This window comes from Notothenia rossii (assembly GCF_949606895.1).
Source record: "Notothenia rossii genome assembly, chromosome: 6".
Taxonomy (NCBI): domain Eukaryota; kingdom Metazoa; phylum Chordata; class Actinopteri; order Perciformes; family Nototheniidae; genus Notothenia; species Notothenia rossii.
The window spans coordinates 43,934,059-43,950,485 of NC_136909.1; the positions used below are offsets into that span (position 1 = coordinate 43,934,059).

Below are 16,427 nucleotides of genomic sequence, written 5' to 3' on the forward strand. Positions count from 1 at the left end.
AGTATGTTCCATTTGATGTTCCATTTCAAGTCTGTTTCCATAAAGCTTAACTCTGTAACATACTCTCCTCAGGAGCACTTCTGAAGTACTTTGGAAGCCCACAGCAGGTGCCAGCACACACCACAACGTCCACTGAGGACACTGTTGGTGAGTTCAAATGGGCCCAAAGTGAGAGCTTTCTGAATTTGGAATATTAAGTCATTACATTACGAATCATATATTTCTTTATTCCATAGCAGGTCAATCAACCTCCACCGCTGCTGTTGGTGAATGTGAAACCACAAGGTCAGCTGTTGGCACCAGTGACTCCGATGTCATCCAAGAAACCGCCTCAGACAATGCTGGTAAATGATGTGTTAAGTGTATAGATTAAGCCCATAGAGCTAGCTACAATTGCCATTTGTCTAAGTTCTATTGAGCAAGCTCGCTGTTCATTGCTTATAATAAATATCTGTCATGCATGGGGCAGGAGTTTGATGATACCTGTTTTTAAGGACTGATTCTGGATCAGCACTTTGGAGCTATCTCAAAAGCAGCGCCATAGTGGTGAAAAGACAGCTGATCTAGAGACAGTCCTATAGTCATATATTAAACAATGATATACTTCTTTATTCCATAGCAGTTCCATCAACTTCCATCACTGAAGAAACCACCTCTGACAATGCTGGTAAGTTTAGGCCTACATCAAAGAGACCTTAACTTTGTTTGTCAAGAAAAGCAAAGCACTATATGTCCAATCAATCATGGTATTATTATTATTATTATTATTATGAATATTATTATTACTATTGTGTTCAATCATTCAACTGTGTTGTTCATTGCCAGGAACATCAACTTGTAAACATGTCAAGTAACAAAAACTTATTTTTTTAAATTAATTTCCCTATAGGTATTTCTGTACCCATTGAAGTTGAGAGCAGTACCATTACGCCTACTACACCTACCTCTGTAACTTCTACTCCTTTTCTCTCTGGTTCACCAATGGATCCAACTGGGTGGCCATCAGTACTTAACGATCACGTACGTACAGATCTGGTGATTAGGGGGCCAGTACAGGTGGACAGAGATTTTGTATTCCCGAAAACACCAAACAACAGAAGCTTTCATTATCATTACATGTTTAGAACACTTGTAAATGGTGAGAAAGTTAAGCGAAGCTGGTTAATATACTCCAAGAACAATGATTCAGTCTACTGCTTTTGCTGCAAGTTGTTTTCCAAGAAATCATTAAAGCTCATAACAGAGGGACAACAGGACTGGGTGAATATTGGCGCATTACTGAAGCTACACGACAACAGCCCAGATCATGTGAAAATTGTGTTGACTTGGAAGGAACTAGAGCTCCGTCTTAGAAAAGGGAAGACAATAGACAAAACAGAGTTGTACCTCCTGGAGGCAGAGAAGAAGAGGTGGAGAGAGGTGCTCACTCGGTTGGTTTCCATCATCCAATCTCTAGCAGAGAGGAACCTGGGACTTAGAGGGACTGTTGACACCCTGCATAACCACAACAACGGGAATTTCCTCAAAGAAGTTGAGCTAATTGCCAAGTTTGACCCTGTTCTGAAAGAACACATCAGACGCATTGACAGTGGAGGAAATTACACTACATACTTGGGTAAAACAATCCAAAATGAACTCATGTCCTGTATCAGTGACACAATACTTGCAAAAATGGTGGCTGAAATCAAAGAGTCCAAGTATTTTGCCATCATTTTGGATTGCACCCCAGACATCAGCCACCAGGAGCAGATGACTGTTGTGATTCGAACAGTGAGTGTGAAGAAAAGGACTGAGATCAGGGAGCACTTTCTGGGGTTCATCATAGCCCCTGCATCCACAGGGCTTGGTTTGTCTACACTCATTTTGAACAGGCTGGAGGAGCTGAAGATCCCCTTTGAGGATTGCAGAGGACAATCCTATGACAATGGTGCAAACATGAAGGGCAGAAATAAAGGGGTGCAGGCCAGGCTGTTGGAGAAGAATCCTCGAGCTCTGTATGTTCCTTGTGCAGCCCACACACTGAATTTGATGGTGGCGGATTCAGCCAAAGGATCAATAGATGCTACTTGCTTCTTTGGTAATATTCAGAAGCTGTACACCTTGTTTTCAGGTTCTCCCCAGAGGTGGACCATCCTGAAAAAACATGTGGACATCACTCTCAAGTCCTGGAGTGAGACGCGGTGGGAGAGCAGAGTGAATAGCATCGAGCCGTTGCGCTACCAAACGGATAAGGTCAGGGAGGCTTTGCTAGAGGTGAGGGAAAACGCAAATGATCTCATGGTCAGAATTGAGGCCCAATCCCTGGCAGAAGAAATTGGATCATTTAGATTCCAAATCTGCACTGTTGTCTGGTATGATATTCTGTCAAAGATCAATACAGTTAGCAAGCTCCTTCAGTCTGTCAACATGCAGCTGGATGTTGCGGTCAGTCTCTTAGACAAAACCAAAGCATCGCTGGTAACCTACAGGGCCACTGGGTTCACAGATGCTCAGGCCACAGCAAAAGAGCTCTGTGGAAATATGAATGTTGAGGCAGTGCTGAAAGAAAAGAGGCTGCGGAGCAAAAAGAGGCATTTTGCCTACGAGGCAGCTGACGAGGCAGTGGCTGATGCCATGACGAGACTGGAAACAGGATTCTTTAATGTTGTGGTGGACTGTGGCATCCAGTCTTTGGAGGACAGATTCAAGTCCCTGGGGGAAGTAAGAGACAAGTTTGGAGTGCTTCACAACTTCCATAATCTGGATGATGAGTGACTTACAGACCAATGTGCCCTGCTGGGAAAAACATTGACCTGTGGCGAAGAGGCAGACGTTGACTGGAGAGAGCTAGCCATGGAGATGCAAAGCCTTCCAGAGCTTCCCAAAGAAGATATGACCACATTGGAGATGCTCACCTTCTTAAATGAAAACGAGCTGTGTGAGATCTATCCAAATCTTTGGATAGCGCTGAGAATAGCCTGTACCCTTCCAGTGACAGTGGCGTCCGCAGGGAGATGCTTCTCGAAGCTCAAACTGATAAAAACATACTTGAGGTCCTCCATGGCCCAGGATCGCCTGAGTGGAATGGCAATAATCAGCATAAACCACCAGATTGGCAGCCAGATCTCCTATGATCAGGTCATCAATGACTTTGCCTCCAGGAAAGCAAGAAGAGAACAATTCTGACTGTACGTACGAGAGGAACATTTGTATTTGCATTTGTTTTTTTACATTTCATTTCATTGTTAAGCAGTTTGTTTTGCACATATTATTTAATCCTTTAAAGGTATTTTTGGATCTATTTATATATTCTATTTAGTGTTGAGTGTTTTTTATTAAAAATATCTATCTTTGAACAGTGATGGTCACTTTGTCAGTCTTTTTATTCTGTACTGTCAGTTCATCAGTGCTATCTGATATGACTACTTTATTCAAGTTTATGTTCATTTGTCAGAGTACTTTTGATCCCCTAAAATGGGGGATCAAATGTAATATTGGACAAATTAACATACACTTCAACAAAGTAGTCATATTTAATACTTGGTCACAGTATGCACTTTAACCTCATAGTCCTTGTTTCATTTCAAATCTAATGTGCTGGAGTACAGACTCAGAGCCACAACAACAAAACATATGTCACTGAGGACTGAGGAGTTTCTATATTTCTGTTCACTGAGTTTATATAGTCATTAGTTATAGCCTAGGTAGTTATTTGTAGTCAATTTAAAGACTGTGCTGCTCTTCTCAGGTCCCACTTTAGTGTTTACATGCTTATTTGTACAATATGTGTGCTCATACTAACATCATAAGACAAAAGTTGGTTCCGTGTTGTGTGTAGTGAGAACGCGCTAGAGTGAGGGGGGCCCCCAAACAAAATCTTGCTTAGGGCCCCAAAAAGTCTAGGGCCGGCCCTGGTGGGGTCCATACGTTTCTCCATTCTTCAGATTGTAGAAATGCAGTTCATTCGCCATATAGTTGAATACGTATCCCCGAACATGTTCATTTTCCAGAAGCCATTTCTCTTCAAGATCTACGACCGGAGGTGTTTGAACCCGGCACAGATACTGCATCCATTTCTTGATTGGCGCTCCGGACGGATGGTGGTAAGTTGTCACAGGCGTCTCGCTGATTAAACCCATATCGAGGCGTCTCTGGGCCATTTTTTCTTTTTGGAAAGATGACTTGATGATTGGAAATGACTGGCTTTTTATCTGCACGGGGTTCTTTTTTTTTTATCTCACTCCATCCCCTCGGTCTTCTGACATCACATAATTGGGGCGGGCCCTTCTGTCACTTTTATGCATACTAATGTGATGGAAGCGGCATTTTGTTTTAATAGACTTGGGGGCGGGCCCACCTGTCACTTTTTATGCATACTAATGTGATTGAAACATTTTTTATGATACACCATAAGGCGCAACAGTGGGGGCTTTTCACACCTGTGAATACACATCAACCCCCTCCTATCGACGGATCTCACACCTACTTGGGATATCACACCTACTTGAGATCTCACACCTCAATGAAAGGGGAGGCGGGACTTAGCTCATTTGCATAATGGGGGGACGTGTGACCTGTCACTTTTTTATGCATACTAATGAGACAAAAGCGGGATGAATCTTACTACTAAGGGCATTGAAGATGAAACGTGGTTGGGTCTTTCAGCATGACAATGATCCCAAACACACCGCCCGAGCAAAGAAGGAGTGGCTTCGTAAGAAGCATTTCAAGGTCCTGGAGTGGCCTAGCCAGTCTCCAGATCTCAACCCCATAGAAAATCTTTGGAAGGAGTTGAAAGTCTGTGTTGCCCAGCGACAGCCCCAAAACATCACTGCTCTAGAGGAGATCTGCATGAAGGAATGGGCCAAAATACCAGCAACAGTGTGTGGAAACCTTGTGAAGACTTACAGAAAACGTTTGACCTCTGTCATTGCCAACGAAGGGTATATAACAAAGTATTGAGATGAACTTTTGTTATTGACCAAATACTTATTTTCCACCATAATTTGCAAATAAATTCTTTAAAAATCAGACAATGTGATTTTCTGGATTTTTTTTTTTTCTCATTTTGTCTCTCATAGTTGAGGTATACCTAGGATGAAAATTATAGGACAAAATTACCTCTCATCTTTTTAAGTGGGAGAACTTGCACAATTGGTGGCTGACTAAATACTTTTTAGCCCCACTGTATATATGTAAAGTACCATGTGTACAAACAATATAACTGATTCTCTTCTGTTGAACATGTTGGATTGTGTATTGTCCGAGTCAGGGTCCTTTTTATTTTAGTGTATCTTTGGAAGTTGTGTTACCAATGCTTACTGTTTATTTGATACCAATTTGGTAATGCAATTAATAAAAACAACAAGGTTTGGGTTCGTTCTTCAGATATGACTGTGACGTTAACGTGTAAGCTCAATAATGAACTCCAGCTCAACCAACCATATTGTAATATCTAAGTCATCATCTTGAAATATGACATTAATAATTGTAATATACACACATCTTATTGTGAGGTTGATTTCACATACACTACTTCGACATTAGCTTGTCTACATACTTGAGCATAGCCAATTTAAATTAACCTTAGCGATGCAGTTCCTACCTACATAATAAAATATCTCTCTAAGTTACAAGGATGGCCTTATTTTATCAACCTCAAACAGAAGCCGTTTGTTCTACATTATTATTCCACTTTACGCTTAACACTTGTCTATTTCGTTTTAACCTTTATATATACAGTCTATGATTTTAACTTGGAGGCCACGATTAGCATCGTTAGCACCGATGTACACTTGCTTACACGCTAACCCAAGCCTTAACATTCATTACGTAGCTGAATAAATTGTTAAGACATAAATAAGTACTCGAATTTCACTTACCGCAAAACCGCATTCATGCACCCTCTGTTTCAACCGCAGAGCGATTCACAATAGTCCGATATATAAGCATGAAGAACCAGGGCCGGCCCTTGGCATAGGCAGTATAGGCGAATGCTAAGGGCACATCAATCAATGGGCGGGCGCCACATTTTTATTTCATAACAACACAATTACCCGGTTTTGGATCAACAAAGTACATCTTCTGATCTTATACTAGCAGAACTACGCCTATATTGCGTACAGCGCCCTCAAACTATGGCGCACCCCCCCCCCCCCCAAATCAAGTTGAACCGCCCCAGTAAAAACCAGAGGTTTATTTGAAATAGTTATTTTTTGAAATAATAGTTTTAGTGTGCAATTATAGGTTTTAAATGTTGTATTTTTGTTAATTTAAAATAAATCAAACTCCCCAAAAACGTATACAGCTTTTATTAACATTGGAATTTACTGTGTAAGCGACCGCGGGGGGGAGAGCTTTAGAGAACTCTCTCCTGAAAGACTGAGCGGCTCTGATAACCTCAGCTTAGTGAGGTAAAGGCACACCTTTATATGATCATTATAGTTATACAAAAATAAGAGAATAGATTTTTAGGATGACAGCGCGTCTAATTTTGATGTGGCCCAAGAGCCAATCACAATAATACCTGTGATGCAGTGAACCAATCACCTTTGAGAGGGGGGGGGGGGGGGGGGGGGAATCGTTAATTAAACACTATCCAGTGTTTCCCCTACCATTGTCTTGGAGGGGCGCTGCGCCCCGCCAACGGAGTCCCACGCCCCCCTGAAATTCAAGGTGTTTAAAAAATATATATATATAACAAATGTTTTAAATATATATATATAGCACCAAATTGCAAATAATCTATAACTACTGTCACTTTTCACATTGAACATGTGCTCTATTATTAAATAAACTAAACGCTTTCATTTTAAGTTGTGAGTTTAGTGTTTTTGACCCTAAGAAACACTGATGCATTAATCAATAACAATAATCCACAGCTCCTCTCTCTGCTCCAGAGGATTTAAAAAATATATATCCCAATGCCACAAAAATACGTTTTACTGAAATGATCAAATAAAGTCAACATTTCACTGAGCTGTGTGGGGTTTGTTCAACTTGATTTGTTTGAATGGTGATGTACACAGTGATAGGTGTTAAGGACTAACGTTTATAATAAATACATTTGTATTGATTTTAAGATATTTTCATACAATCATACGTATTGGGATCATTTTTCTTAATGTGGACCGGAGGGAGAGGGTGACGAGCATAAATTTCACTTTTTTTCTCCCTTTTTTATTTCAATTACAACTTTGGTCATGAAGAATATGTTTCTCTGTTGTCCACGTTCATAAAGCATAAAGCAACAGCATCAGAGCACGGTGCAGAGTCTCTAGATGAGTTTACAGTATTCCCTCGTTCTTATTAAACATCCATGTCGTAGTCTGCTGTATAGAAAACTGTAGTTTCCATAGTTTCCCCACAGCAGCAGACGCACACAATGACGTCCGCTGGCGCATCATAAACACGTCAGATATTGAAAGTGCATTCGGATGATCTAAAGTACCGCAGTCTCTTCTCCTAAGTCCTTTTGAATTCTCCTATCCACTATCCCTTAACCCCGTGACGTTTCACTCGGAGGTCAAGGAATAGGAGATAGGGTTAGAACTTAAAAGCTGATTTTTGGATTATCGGAACGCAACCCTTGTCTCCAGAAAAAAAAAAATGAAACAAGCGGTATCAGTGACTGTGTGTTTGATGTGGGTCTTTGCAGTAATATAGACAAAATGTGGCTCTTAACCCCTGTCTTATAGTATAAAATACTATATGACAGTAAAAAAAGTTGTTATTAATAAACAAGAATACAGTTTAAAAGGGGAGTGATTTGTAAAATATCCATAAAGAAAAAGAAAATCTGCTTCCAGTTCTGTTTCATATGGATGTTGAGAGATGTTTCCATAGATCTCTTAATGTTGCTCTCAAAGTGCAGTAGATTGATGCTTTTAACTTCAATATTTAAAAAAAAAATCTTCCAGGGGGAACTTGCCCCCGGACCCCCCTGGAGGAGGTGAGGTCCACCCCCCACCTAAATCATGCTCAAATGGATTGGATAATAAATACATTTGCACACATCTTGTGTCCATATCTTTCTGTTTTGGTGGTCATGCCACAACCGTGCATGCATACGCGAGTCATAGTGAGTGTCTGCATTTTTGGGGGGGCGCCAGCTAAAATCTTGCCTAGGGCGACAAATTGGTCAGGGCCGGCCCTGTGAAGAACAAACAAACACGGGGGTCAAGTTGTGTTCCCTGGATGAACTGAGCAGGCAGAGTCCCAGTAGCTTCACGGAGCAGCTAGCAGAGACAAGAAGCTAACAGCAGCAGTCACTTGACAGATTATTTTTGCAATTTATGCAAAAACTTTAAGACCTAATATAAATAAAAACTATATTCATAATAATATTTATTGCAGCCAGGGGTAGAAACATGTTTTTTTCTGCTGTAAAGTTGGGCATTTTAACATGGGGGTCTATGGAAATTGCTCCTTTCTGCAGTCATCGCCTATCGGCCAATATATGAACTGCAGTGTGTGGCACTTCCGTATTGGCGTCCCGGCTCTTCCCCAGAGTTTGCCGCTTGTTTTTTTGCCATGTTCGGTTCAGTCACGGATACTTCTGCAAGACTTATGTCAGGGTCACCACTAATGTAGTGCCGAGAGATAGGGAGTCGGAGGCGGTGCAATGAAGGTACAAAGCTGGCTTTATTGATCAGCAGAAATGCACATGTTGTTGAGTCGGAGCCGGGAAGAAAAGAGAAAGAGAAAGGAAGGAGGACACAGTGGCCGTTTCTCAATCGCGAGGAAACTGGCTTCCAAGCCAATATTTCAAGGATACTACGTCATCGAGTGCCGCCGAAGGACTGTTCCAATCTCCAGCATACATAATTCCACCGAGGCCGCGTCCTTGGTTTGGGGGTAATTTCGAGGCTGCACATGGGTAGACTTCGCGTCCTTCAAATCCCCAAAATGCTTTGCGCACGGACCAATTTCCCCAAATCTGTGGCGGAAAATGTAAGGCGGGGCCTCTCATATGACGCACACTTGCTACACTTGCTAGCCTGTTCCACTCTTCGTTTTCCGAATGCCAGGAAGGATTCTTGCCTAGCTTCTGAAGGAAGTGACTCGGAAGACATGTGAAATGACATATGATGTTGTACACTAAACAGACTGGGATTAACACTTATTGACGCTGAAATAGCGTTTATCAGGGAGTGTTTAAATAACCACAGACATCAGAATTATATATAAATAATATAAGATATAATATGTTACTTTTGTGACTGGGTAAGTACACAACACGGGAGTCGGGACATCACGTTCCTCAAAGGTTGAGAAAGGTTGAGCTCTCGCCCATGTTGAGCTCCCGCCCTCGTTGAGACGTTGAGGCATTGCGCACTGCATTGAGGGGTATACTACGACCGCGTCCGGTGTGAACGCAGCAAAAATAATTGTCTCCATTGTAGATTAACACTAAATATCAAAACTTTAAAAGAACACAGATGGAATTATCTAGTAAACAAAAAAGTGTAAAAAAAATCCAGAATATGATTTATATTTTAGATTCTTCAAATTAGCCCCATTTTGCCTTGATGACAGCTTTGCACACGATTGGCTTCTCTATATAAATATGCATATATAATATATATTAAATAACGTATTATATTGCATTATTGGCTCTGCATTGGATCATTATCAGTTCTGGCAATAACTTCATAAATAACTACGTCTGAAAGCAGAAGTCTAGGGCAAATAATTTAAAGCAAATATTCAACAATTGAACCAATTGTATTGTATATAATATTCTTTGCAAGATCAGGTCGCGGGCCAGATTTGGCCCACGGGCCTTGAGTTTGATAGCCCTGGTCTAAAGGATAGTTTTATTTTACCCGATAAGCTTCCTAATATGTTGTGTTTTCAGTACCTAATTCACCCAATAGATGGCGTGGTAGACCCTGATGTATGTTTTGCATACTGCTTGTGAAGAATAGTTAAGTATAGTGAAGAAGTCAAAGTTCATACTTGCATCTCGCTCTCGTTCTTTTAAATAACTTGGATTACAACAAACATTACACCTATGACGAGTGGTCGTGATCGGCTTGACTTGTTGGGTTTTCGAGGTGATTTTCAATCCATCCTTAATTCTCATGTCATGTCCTCCAAAAAATTACACAATGCATAAATAAAGATTTTCAACTTAAATATTTAGTTCATTGAGATCCACTGTGTGATTTAAAGGTCACCTTTTAATGCAGATGCACTTTTTGATGTCTTTTATGCATAAATGTGTGTAATAAAACCCTCAATCCTTACCTCCTTACCCACATCTCTAAAAAAGGGGGTACAACGGAGCTTATTCAGATTTGCTGCGGTCATGACGACATTGCTAAAATGTGGGCTGGCTTCACGTTGAACTCATTGATGTATAATAAGAACTGGATATAGCGTGGGAGGCGGGGCCTCATTCATTCCTATGAGGGTTGCTCATTAGCGTATGATGATAAAATGGCCCAACTTTCGAGAGCGAAACGTCACAGATTACCCGGCATTCCTGAGAAGTACCCGTATGTGCGCTCATAGCGCATGCGCAACTTTAACCATGCCCCCAAAATGCTCGTTCACATCAATCACATCAATTTGCGTACACGTAACAGCACCGCGCGTTCATGACAGCATGGCGCTGGACTGTTATATGATGGAGTTTGATATTAACGAGGCGGCCGCGGCAGTTAGCACCTAGCGGCTAGCTAGTGATTATGCTAATGTAGACATTAATCGTTATGTACTTTTATATTACGCTGATGTAACAGGATCTAGTGATATCCAAACAACAGAGCTGAATTTAGCATGATATTTATGTGGGTTGTACATGAAACCACTTGGTAATACATACAAATATATGTATTTTGAATTATGATCAATTGTGATTTAAATATTTATCTAAGAAGTAAGGCTGATGATGGATTACTGTGGTGGAGTTAAAATAACAATAGCCTATTTCTCTTTGAAATGTGATGGAGTAAAAGGATAGTAACTGTGATTATTCATGTTAAGTACCCAACAAGTAACTAAAACGTATAATACTTGAAGGAAAGGTGTAAAATGTTTCCATAAATACCAATATCACACACTACAACACCCCTTGTTGTTAAATACCAACCATGTATATATATATGCCACTAAAACTGTGTAATATAGCTGGCTGCTAAATCCTCCAAACTGTTACAGGATGTGTATTTTGTAAAATGTGTAACTTTTTTTATTATAATTTCTTGTTTTTAATCTTTAATACTTTTTTTATGCATACTTTAATTAACATTAGGCTGTCTTAGGCTCTTTTCTGCTGTAACAATGTAAATGTATTCTGATTCTGATCTAATTGATATGTTTTTGTCAGTTTGTTTCCCTATATTGAGACACTTGTTTTGTTTAAGATTATTTCTCCTTTTTTTACAAGACAAGCACTTTCAGTAACAATATATCAAATCATTCAGCAGCAGAGGTTGGGGTGGAAACAGCATTTCTAACTAAGATGATTAAAATATTACAAGTTAAACATCAAGATGAACATACTATTATTAATTTAAAAAGTACATGGGAAACTTAAATATCCTGCAATAGGAACAAATGTGCCAAAATATTTCTAACATAAACATAAACTGAGGGCTTTCTTCCTGAGCCGCTGGGAGTAAAGGTCCTCCATGGATGGCAGCTCCATCCTGGTGATGTGCTGTGCAGTTTTCACCACCCTCTGTAAAGCCTTACGATTAAGGGCGGTGCAGCTGCCGTACCAGGCCGTGATGCAACCGTGTCCGTGATGGACCCCGAAGAACCTGAAGCTGCTGACACTCTCCACCGTAGTCCCATTGATGGCGATGGGGGCGTGTCCCTCTCTTTGCTGCTTCCTGCAATCCACAATCAGCTCCTTGGTTTAGCTTACGTTGAGATGGAGGTTATTATCCTGGCACCAAGATGTCAGGTTTTCGACCCCCTCTCTGTACGCCATCTCGTCGCCGTCTGTGATCTGGCCGATGACGGTCGTGTCGTCAGCACGCAGGCCCGTACCAGTGTCTTGAAGTGGCTGCGCTTCCTCCTGGGCCACATCCAAAATTGAGAAGAAAGAGAACAGACACACCACAGCTGGGTGAGGTTGGGGAAGATGAGTGAGGGAAAGACAGAAACAAAACATGGGGACTAAGATGAGTGAGGGAAAGAGAGAAACAAGACAGGGGGACTAAAGTTTAAGAGAGAGGAAAAACACAGAATGTGAGTGAACAGTTTAATTCAATTACACATTTAAAAAAAATAGTGTGAGTAAGTGAAGACATCCTTACAAGGAGGACTGCCCTGTCAAATTTAAAAGTTATTTTTGTTAAATATACATATCCTGTTGAGGCTAGAATCTAAAATCCTGCTTCATCGCTGTGACAAGCTCCACACCTTTGATGTTGCCAAGGTCGTTGCCGCCACAGTGGATGAGCAGGACATCCGGGACTGTTCTTCCTCTCAAGGCAACACACTCTCACTCCATAATCGTCCAGGAGTGACGTTTGGTCAGGGTCCCGTGGCGTGCAGTTGTGACGCTCCTAGGCTCCTTCCGCTTCATAAAGGGACGCAAATAGCTTTCAACTGATTGCAATGTATTCCCATCTGCGCCGGGATTTGACGCTCATGGAAGCACGGCATTCGTTTGTCTCGGCTGCCCTTAAAGTCAATATGAGCGTCCATTCCCATTGGATAACGGAGAATTGTACACCCGGAAATAAGTATTCCCCTTACTGTCGATTGATTTTACAATGATATCTGCACTACTCATCGACTAAAAAACACCAGATTATCCTTGTTAATTACACAACATTGATTGGTTTAAATTGTGTGCAATGCTTGGATGTACATGATCTTTAGTTTGCTAGTTATTACGAAGATTACTTCAGGAAATTGCGTCCATAGAACGTTTTCATTGTTACCAAGGTGGTTGCTAGGGACGCTGCTATCGATATTATTTCTGTTATGTTGTGTAACTGTTTAATGGTGTTATCTTTATTGCTACCCCCTTCCCCCGTCAATGTATAACAAAATCCGCATCTAAAGATACGTCATTTTTCCCTGTGCAATTCCAGTCTCACATCTCACATCACATCGTCATTAACAAATAGACCGAAAACATTAAAAAAAATACTTTATTCCAAGTGTGCTTGCTTTTCTCTTTGAAAGTCATCACATAACGGCATTGTAATACACGGTTCGGCTGCATTAAATATTACATATCTGCCGTAGTTCTCTATTTATAGAGCCCTGATGAGAAGACTTCTAGACAAACATGAGGAACTGCCGCCAACACTGAAAACGTGACGTGGATCATAAATATATCAGCAATTAAACAACATCTTACATTTATTTTCACACAATACGTCTCTTTTCAGGATAAAAACTAATTCGGCTGACTTTTATATTTGATCCAATTGGTAGATAGGCTGTATTTACACCATAAAGGTGCACAGCTGATAGAAAGGGACACCTGGTGGTTAAAGCATGTTATTGAATTTCATTATTTGTATTATTAGATATTAATAGGATCCCTATAAAGTATATTCATTACTCGTTATTCTCTACTAATAGTTAATTAAAGACTGTATATAATGACTATTTTGCACATCCCTTTCAAGTTTTCAAGATTTTCTAAGGTTTATTGACATATCATATACACAAACGGTGTAGTTATGCAATGAATGAAAAACTTGGGTCGCAGGTTCCTCAATAGTGCATTACAAGACATCTATCAATATTTGTGCATACCTCCAGCAATGTTAACTATGCTGAAGCACTTATTTTAACTGATATTATACATATGTATTATACTCTTATAGGATGTATATAGATATTTCATCTCCGGCCTTGTCAGGTATTGAACAATCAATAAATAAAGAACACAGAATTATTAAATATAAAACACAGAATTTGTGTGATTATACTAAATGATTTACAAATAAACATCACTGCATATTTACAACTGTTACACATACTGATGTAACGCAAATGTTTTCAACTTGGGATCAATAAAGTATATCTTATCTTAAGATGATCGATAGCTACTGCCATATTTGCAAAATGTGCCTCTGAACCTTGACAAGTGCATGTTTTAGGCTTATCAAGTAATGTAATGCAATGTAATGTAATGTTATCAATTAACAACAGGAGGGGTCACAAACATAAGACCAGCTGTTAAATAAAGCTCTTCTGACCTTAGCTGGCATCTGGGTATATATATTAATGCTGCCCATTATGGGCACAAGCAATTTTCACCCATTTATTAATTATATGTTTTAAATTTGAGTGTTTCCTATCCCCTAAACCTCCAGGCATGTACACAGTATACAGTACTGGCAACTTCTTATTATGGGAAATACGAAAACGTCTTTTAAAACTACAACTCCCAGTAGAGACGTGCCATAGATAAAGAACATGTTGCGAAACACAATATCGATAGCAGCGTCCTTAGCAACAAGTAACAAGTAGTTAATAATAATAAAAGACATTAAGAAAAAGGCATTTTAAACAGTCATTAAAAAGCAACACAATCTACCTGCATTGCATTATTCTAAACGTGTAATAACGTGCTTTAACCAGTAGGTGGTTTGGGTTAAAAAGCTGTCAAGTTTACAGTGTTAACAAAATAAAATATACTGCTGTTTCTGGTTTAGTTTACAGCGGATATATTTAGTTATTGTTTTGATATTTGTAACACAAAAGCGACAGCAACACAGAAAAGATGGTCTTAACATGACCCAGCGGTCTAGTAGTTAATAAAAAACAATAATCTCAAAACTAAATATTATTAACTTTATTGTGAAATTCAAACTGAACGGTAAAAGAATAGTTTCCGGTCTATTCTGAGCCCGATCTCTGTAGATAAATAAAAATAAAGAACTACGACAGATGTGTAATATATTTAATGAAGCCGAACCATTTATTACAATGCATTCATGTGATGACTTTCAAAGAGTAAAGCAAGCACTGCTGAATAAAGTATGATTGTATCTTTTACGAAACGTTTTTTTTCATATTGAATGCAGTTGGAGGTCAACCAATCACAGAGATTGAGAACTAATCACGGGGTTTGTCAAACAGAGCACATGGTGTAGTCCTAAACGATAGCTGGGGATTCTGGGTAGTGTAGTGTCTTCTGCCATCCTTTACTCCGAAAAAATATTTGTTTCTCCGAATCGAAGGGGAAAATACAAAAGCATTGCACACAATTTAAACCAATCAATGTTGTGTAATTACTTAACAAGGATAATCTGGTGTTTTTTAGTCGATGAGTAGTGCAGATATCACTGTAAAATCAATCGACAGTAAGGGGAATACTTACTTCCGGGTGTACAATTCTCCGTTATCCAATGGGAATGGACGCTCACATTGCCTTTAAGGGCAGCCGACACAAACGAATGCCGTGCTTCCATGAGCGTCAAATCCCGCCGCAGATGGGAATACATTGCAATCAGTTGAAAGCTATTTGCGTCCCTTTATGAAGCTGAAGGAGCCTAGGAGCGTCACAACTGCACGCCACGGGACCCTGACCAAACGTCGCTCCTGGACAGTTATGGAGTGAGAGTGTGTTGCTCAAGGACTGATAGAAAAAGGGAAGAAGGTTCCTCCACCGCAGACCACCCTTGCCAAACCACCACGGCAATTGAGACCCAGGTTGCTTGCCATGCTGTATCTGGCTCTTTCTTCCCCACGTCGAACGTAGCTGCTCCCTATTATCCACACATTGGGACCTAGATAGAATAAAATATATTGAAAAAGGAAAAAAAAGTGGTTACTGGTGATCATCTTTTAGAAAAAGGCGAGTTGTCATATTGTTTTACGAAGACTACACAAGTTTAATGTTTATATTATATTACATATAACTGTATAATTGTATATAGAATCATGATGAAACTTTATAAGGATTAAGATGATATATTAATATTACCAGTGCTTGAATTGGAATAAAAAAGGTGCCAGTACTCTAAATCAGCAACAAGTATTTGGCAAAAAGTCATAGTATATCCTATAATGCTGGTGGGTTTGTCTCTTTACTGTATATTTTAGAAAGGCTCACTGTACTTAAACAAAATGACTCAGGGTGCATCTGAGATTAGAGGGGGTGCAGTGGTAAAGTGCTATTTTTATAAGTGGGGAGTGGACCTGACACCCTCTAGTCTAGGGGGGTCCGGGGGCATGCTCCTCCGGGAACATTTTTTTTTAAATATTGAAGTTAGATGCATCAATCTGGTGCACTTTGAGAGCAAAATGAAGAGATATATGGATACCTCTCAACATCCATAATGAAACAACTGTAAACAGATTAACTTTTTCTTTATGGATATAAAAGAAAGTAACTAGTAAGTATCTATTTGGGAACAGTGGGGCCGGGCCTCAAATCCTATAGGGGGGTCCGGGGGCATGCTCTCCCGGTAAGATTTTTAAAAAAATGTTGGACTTAAATGCATCAATCTGTTGCATTT

At 40.0% G+C, this 16,427-nt stretch overlaps 1 long non-coding RNA gene across 1 annotated transcript; it reads left to right on the plus strand.

Moving 5' to 3' along the window:
• Nucleotides 1-1,661, plus strand: LOC307043972. Its single transcript, XR_013809488.1, has 3 exons — nucleotides 1-344; nucleotides 620-667; nucleotides 890-1,661. It is a non-coding gene; the product is annotated as an uncharacterized lncRNA (long non-coding RNA).
• Nucleotides 1,662-16,427: the final 14,766 nt, after the last annotated feature.